This window comes from Carlito syrichta, unplaced genomic scaffold (genome assembly GCF_000164805.1).
Source record: "Carlito syrichta isolate Samal-C Ts95f unplaced genomic scaffold, Tarsius_syrichta-2.0.1 Scaffold315360, whole genome shotgun sequence".
Lineage (NCBI taxonomy): Eukaryota > Metazoa > Chordata > Mammalia > Primates > Tarsiidae > Carlito > Carlito syrichta.
The window spans coordinates 464,708-471,983 of record NW_007259456.1 but is presented as its reverse complement, the minus strand read 5'-3'; the positions used below and the strand labels follow the sequence as shown (position 1 = coordinate 471,983).

Genomic DNA, 7,276 nt, shown 5'->3' with positions numbered 1-7,276 from the left:
CGGACTCAGGCAATCCACTCACCTTGGCCTCCCAAAGTGCTGGGATTACAGGCTGAGCCACAGAGCCTGGCCCAATCCCTTTCTTATAGTATTATGACAATTGTTCAAGGTCCGCTTATGAGTGAGAACATATTATACTCTGTTCTTTGTTTTTGTAATAGATCACTGAGTGTGATAGACTCGACATCCATCCAAGTTGCTGCAAAGTCCATAAGTTTGTCCTTTTTTATGGCTACATAATATTCCATTGTGTATCTGTACCACATTTTTAAAATCCAGTCCAACTTCAGTGGGCAGCATGGTTGGTTCCATGTTTTTCTATTGTGAATAGAGCTGCAGCAAACATGCGTGTGCAGGTATCTTTTCAATACTACAGTTTTTATTTATTTATTTATTTATTTTTGAGTTGGAATCTCACTCGGTTGCCCAGACCGGAGTGCAGTGGCCCCTCCCGGCCACTGCAGTCTCAACCTGCTGGGCTCCGGCGATCCTTCCGCCTCAGCCTTCTGAGTAGCCGGAACTACAGGGGCGCACTACCACGCTCGGCTGATTTTTTAAAAAATTTATTGTAGAGATGAGGTCTTGCTGCCCAGGTGGGTCTTGAACCCGCGGACTCAGGCAATCCACTCACCTCAGCCTCCCAAAGGCACGGGATTACAGGCTGAGCCACCGAGCCTGGCTAATACTACAGTTTTTAAAAGCAGTCTCCTATTGATGTTTCTTTAGGTTGTTTTCAAACTTTTGCTAATCCAAATGATTTTGCACTGGAAAAACCTTGTATATACATATTTGCAAGTATTCTTGTAGGATATATCCAGAAGTATAATTGCTGAAGCAAAGGGCATATGCAGTTATAACTTTAACTGATTTAGCAAAATGCTTGCCATAACTATTATATTATTTATACTATCACCAGGAATAGCTAAGAGTGCCTTTTCCCCATAGCTCTGTCAACAGCATGTGTTATGTCATTTTTGAAATTTTGTCAGTCTGATAGGGGAAGGGGATTGCAGTGTGTGTGTGTGTGTGTGTGTGTGTGTGTGTGTGTGTGTGTGTGTGTGTTTGCTTTATTTGTTTTTGAGACAGAGTTTAGCCCTGTCACCCAGGCTGGATGGAGTACAGTGGTGCAATCATAGCTCCCTGCAGCCTTGAATTCTTGGGCTCCAGCAATTTTCTCACTTCAGCCTCCAGAGTAACTGGGACTACAGGCACATGCCACCGCACCTGGATAATTTTAGCATTTTTTTGTCTTTTTTTAAATAAAGATCGGGCTCGCTATGTTGCCCAGGCTGATCTTGAACTCCTAGCCTCAAACAGTCCTCCTGCCTCAGTTTCCCAATATGCTGGAATCATAGGCATGAGCCACCGTGCCCAGCACAATGTGCTTTTAAAATCAACTTTTTTTTTTTTTTGAGTTGGAGTCTCACTCTGTCGGCCTGACTGAAGTGCAGTGGCCGCTCCCGGCCACCGCAGCCTTGACGTGCCAGGCTCCGGCGATCCTTCCGCCTCAGCCTTCCGAGTAGCCAGAATTACAGGCATGCACTACCACACCCGGCTGATTTTCTTATTTTATTGTAGAGATGAGGTCTCGCTGCCCAGGTGGGTCTCGAACTCACAGGCTCAGGCAATCCACTCACCTCAGCCTCCCAAAGGTGCGAGATTACAGGCTGAGCCACCGAGCCCGGCTTAAAATTTTTAACCTAACATTTTGAGCTAACATTTTTATACAATAAAATTGACTTATTTTAATGGTACAGTTCAAGAAGTTTTGAATCCATCAAAACAGACTACATTTCCATTACCCTAAAAGGTTTACTCACGCTCCTGCATAATCAACACGCTCACCATCCTGTCCAAGGAAACCACTGCTCTGATTTCTATCACCATAAATTAGTTTTGCCTGTTTTTGAACTCCACAGAAATGAGATCGTGCAATGTGTACTCTTTTATGACAGGTTTCTTTTGCTCAGCGTGTTTTTGAGGTTCATCCATGATGACGCATTCCTTTTTATTGCAGAGTAGTATTTCATGGAATGAATATGTCACATTTTTGGGGTTTGTTTTTCATTCACATGTTGATGGACATTTGAGTTGTGTCCAGCTTGGGATTATTACGGATAAAGCAGTTATAACAGTCACCATCATGTACAAATATCTTTGTATTCGTATGCTTTCATGACTTTTCAATAGTTTCCAAGAAGTGGAATTTCTGAGTAACATGACAATATGTGTGCTTAACTTGATAAGAAACTAACCAACTGCTTTGAAACTAACCAACTGATACTCTCCCATCGGCAAAGTATCAAAGTTCAATAGTTCCACATCCTCCTCAACACTTCATATTGTCATTCTTTTATTATTTGGTCATTTTAGTGGGTGTAGAGTGGTATCTAATCATATATTTAATTTGCATTTCCCTGATGATTAATAACATTGAGCATCTTTTTATGGGCCTATTGGCCATTCCTAATCTTCTGTAAAGTGTCTTTTCAAATCTCTCTTTTTTTAACTAATTTGACTTTTGAATATTGAGTTATGAGAGTTCTTTATATAACTTTCAGTGAGGTTTTAATTTGCATTCTTTTGTTATATAAAAGAAGTTGAGCACCTTCTCACATGCCTAAGAGCCATTTATGTCTTCTTTATTGTGAACTGTCTATTAATATCCTTCCCCATTTTGCTATTGAGTTGTTACTCTTTTTCTTTCTGATTTCTAGGTCTTTAAACATTAGGGGGATTAACCCCTTGTCTGAGACAAGAGTTGCAATTATTTCCAACAGTTGTTTGTTAGTCTTTGACTTAGTTTGTTAGTGTTCTTTGCCATACAGAGATTTTAATTTTTTATGTATTTGACTTTATACCTCTTTTCTTCTATGGCTCCTGGAATTTTGAGTCATAGAAGGGCCTTCCTAATTTCTAGGTAACAAAGGAAGTCTCTCACCGTTTCATTTGTCATGTCTTCTCTTATGTCCTAGCCCAGATCACCTAGAGAACAGATCATGAAACAAAGCAATAAAATACTTCATTGGGAGATGCAATCTCAGAGAAGCAAGAGAGAGAGAGAACAAGAGGAGATAAGGAAGGGGAGGCAGGAAGGCATGACCAAGGCAGCTGTTATCAAGCTGGCCAAGGATCTCCGAGGAATAGCAGTATACTTCCATTATCCATTGGTTCCTTCTATTTCTTCTCTCTCATTGGTCCAAGCTTGCCCTGAGGGCTGTTATTGCTCTGCACTTCCAGATGTGGGTTGTGGGTTGTGTTTCCCAATTCTATTTATTCATGAGTTCATCTCTCTCCCCATTGATTTTCTATTCCATCCATCAGTCTCTTCAAACTTTACTGAAATTTTGGAAAATGTTTTAGCATCTAGCAGGCCTAATCCCCCATCATTGCTTTCTTTTTCCTTCCTTCCTTCCTTCCCTCCTTCCTTGCTTCCTTCCTTCCTTCCTTCCTTACCCAGTGGTGCATTCTGTTGCCCAGTGGTGCAATCATGGCTTTCTGCAGCCTTGACCTCTTGGGCTCAAGCAATCCTCCCACCTCAGCCTCCCTAGTAGCATGCACCCTGAGACTATAGGTGCATGCTACCACGCATGGCAAATATTTTGATTTTTGTAGAGATGAAGTCACACTGTGTTGCCCAGGCTGGGCTTGAATTCCTGGGCTCAAGCAATCCTCTCGCCTCGGCCCTTCAAAGTGCTGAGATTACAGGTGTGAGCCACTGGACCTGACCTCCTTTTCTTTATCAGTATTTTCCTAGATATTTTATTAATTTTTTCATATAAACTTGATAATCTGGCAAAAAAGACTGGTATTTTTAATAGATTGTATCAACTTTATAAATTAACTGATAGAAAATTGATGTTTTTATTATGTTGAGTCTTCCTCTCCCAAAACATGGTATAATATTTCATTGGTTTTAAGCTTCCCCATTATGTTTTAAGTCCTTACCCAATTCTTGTTACAGTCATTCTTAGTTGTTAGCAGGTCCAGGAACCTGCATGTGTTCAACTCTCCAGAAGTTCTCGGAATCCTGTCCTCTTGGAGTTTTTTTTTTTTTTAACATTTTTATTTATTTATTTTAGAGTCATGGGGTACATGTGAGGATTTGCTACATACAAAAGTTGTGTGCAGGTGAGGTTTGGGCTTCTAGTAAGTCTCCTCTCCCACTGGTAGTGGACGTGGTACCCAAGGAGCGGTCGTGTGCCCCTTATCTCTCCCCCACTCTCTATTAGCAGTGCCCATTGTCAGTTGTTCCCACCTTTGTGCTTACATGCCCAATGTTTAGGGCCTGCTTACGAGTGAGAACATGTGGTATTCAGTTTTCTGTTTCTGTGATAGTTTACTTAGAATGATTGTATCCAGCTGCATCTATGCTGCTGCAAAGGATATGATTTTGTTCTTCTTTATGGCTGGGTTGTATTCCATCATGTATATGTACCATATTTTCTTTATTCAGTCCACATTTATGGGCATCTGGGTTGGTTTCATGTTTTTGCTAATGTGAATGGTGCTGCAATGAACATATGTGTGCAGATGTCTTTTTGGTAGAGCGATTTATATTCCTCTGGGTATATTCCCAGGAGAGGGATTGCTGGATTGTATGGTAGCTCAATTTTTAGTTCTTTGAGAAATCACCACACTGCTTTCCACAAAGGTTGAATTAGCTTATATTCCCACCAACAGTGTAAAAGTGTTTCCTTTTCTCTGCAGCCTCACCAACATCTATTTTTTTAAAAAACTATTGATTGATTTACTAAGTAGGTGACTCATTCTGTCACCCAGACTGGAGAGCAGTGGCATTCTCACAGCCGCTGCAGCCTCAACCTGCTGGGCTCCGGCGATCCTTCCGCCTCAGCCTTCCGCATAGCTGGAACTACAGGTGCGCGCTACCAAGCCCGGCTAATTTTTGATTTATTGTAGAGATGAGGTCTCACCAAGTTGCCCAGGTGGGTCTCGAACCGGCGGGCTCAGGCAATCCACTCACCTCAGCCTCCCAAAGGCACAGGATTACAGGCTGAGCCACTGAGTCTGGCTGCCTTTCTAAGGATAGCCGTGCTGACTGGTGTGAGATGGTATTTCATTGTAGTTTTTATTTGCCTTTCTCTGATGACTAGTGAAGGTGAGCATTTTTTCGTGTGTTTGATGGCTGCTTGGATGTTTTCCTTTGAGAAATGTCTGTTCATGTCCTTTGCCCACTCTTAATGGGGCTGGTTTTTTTTCTGTTAGTTTGAGTTCCTTGTAGATTCTGGATATTAGGTCTTTGTTGGGTGCATTTCCTCTTGGGCTTTTATGGAAGTTTCATTACACAGGCAAGATTGATAACCATGTATAAATGTCATCAGACAAAAAGTACATAATGTAAATCCAGCAGGGACTGTCTGCTCAGACTTTTTTTGACTTCTCTGTATAGCATTTCTTCCTTTAAGGCATGGGGCAGGACCTACTCTAGAATGATGGAATTTGACTCACAATCATATTAGAATCCTGTCTTAAGCAGGTGAAAGAAGGACAGGAGAAGATCAGAAAGAGAGATTCTGTTTCCTGAGGCCTGTTCCTGAGACCTAAACACCACTATAAGAATGGCTGCCGGGCTCGGTGGCTCAGCCTGTAGTCCCGCGCCTTTGGGAGGCTGAGGTGAATGTATTGCCTGAGCCCGCGGGTTTGAGACCCGCCTGGGCAGGCTAGACCTCATCTCTACAATAAAATCAAAAAATCAGCCGGGCGTGGTAGCGCATGCCTGTAATTCCGGCTACTTGGAAGGCTGAGGTGGAAGGATCGCCGGAGCCCAGCAGGTCGAGGCTGCGGTGGCTGGGAGCAGCCACTGCTCTCCAGTCTGGGTGACAGAGTGAGACTCCAACTCAAAAAAAAAAAAAGAATGGCTGCCGGAGTTTTGAGCCAGGAACCCTGAATAAAAATAAATTTTATTCAAGACCAACCTGGGCAACTTGGCAAGACCTCATCTCCACAATAAATCAAAAATTAGCCAGGCGTGGTGGCGCGTGCCTGTGGTTCCAGCTACTTGGAAGGCTGAGGCAGAAGGATCGATCACCTGAACCCAGCAGATCGAGGCTGAGGTGGCCATGAGCGTGCCACTGCACTCCAACCTGGATGACAGAATGAGACTCCGACTCTAAATAAATAAATAAACTGGGCTCGGTGGCTCAGCCTGTAATCCCGCGCCTTTGGGAGGCTGAGGTGAGTGGATTGCCTGAGCCCGCGGGTTCGAGACCCGCCTGGGCAGCGAGACCTCATCTCTACAATAAATCAAAAAATCAGCCGGGTGTGGTAGCGCATGCCTGTAATTCCGGCTACTGGGCAGGCTGAGGTGGAAGGATCGCTGGAGCCCAGGAGGTCGAGGCTGCAGTGGCCGGAAGCGGCCACCGCACTCCAGTCTGGGTGACAGAGTGAGACTCCAACTCAAAAAATAAATAAATAAATAAATAAAATTTAAAATAATACATAAACTTTTTTTGAAAGGGATTTTGGTGGGTCCACTGTTGCAGCACTCACCCTGCTCTCTTATTCCCTCTGTTTCTCTTTTTGTTCAGCCGTGCCTTGCTCTGAAGAGACCTCCGCCAATTCCCCCAGCAAGTGGCCCTGCCAGCAAAGGAGGGAAGCACGCAGTCCGCTTTGCCCGGCTCTGGGATCTTGGTTCTCGAAGCACTCCTTGCCCCAAACTGGAGGTCTGCATGGGTCACAGGCCATGATCTGTACAGGGCCTATGATGATACAATACCACCTATGGGGAAAGTGCTTGTGAAACAGACATTCAGATAGCTCTTCTTTCTGGGTGTTATGGAAGAGTAGCTCCACGTTCTGCCTTGGTTACAAAACACGTTATAGATGTAGGAGCTGGTGTCATAGATGAAGATTATAGGGAGAATGTTGGTGTGTACTCTTTAATTTTGACAAGAAAAATTTGAAGTCAAAAAAGGTGATCGAATTGCGCAGCTCATTAGTGAACGAATTTTTTTAAATCCAGAAATAGAAGTTCAAGTTTTAGATGACACTGAACGGGGCGCAGGAGGTCTTGGTTCCACTGAAAAGAATTAAAATTTATGCCAAGAGCAGAAAATGAGAAATTGTACCTTAAGTGTTTTGGTGTTGTGTGAACTTAACTAGTTTTTACCTTCTACAAATATTTAATTGTCTTATGATCAAGGAAAGAGTATCATTGTTGGGATCACATAGAAACTTTCTTGCATTTTTCTGCAACTGATTGAAAGGTACCTGTAGAAACCTAGAAGAAACTTAGCTTATTCTTTAGTCTTTTTGC

General features: G+C 43.1%; 1 pseudogene; it reads left to right on the top strand.

The window, feature by feature from the left end:
* Window positions 1-6,548: 6,548 nt before the first annotated feature.
* On the top strand, window positions 6,549-7,053 carry LOC110594436 (annotated as a pseudogene).
* Window positions 7,054-7,276: the final 223 nt, after the last annotated feature.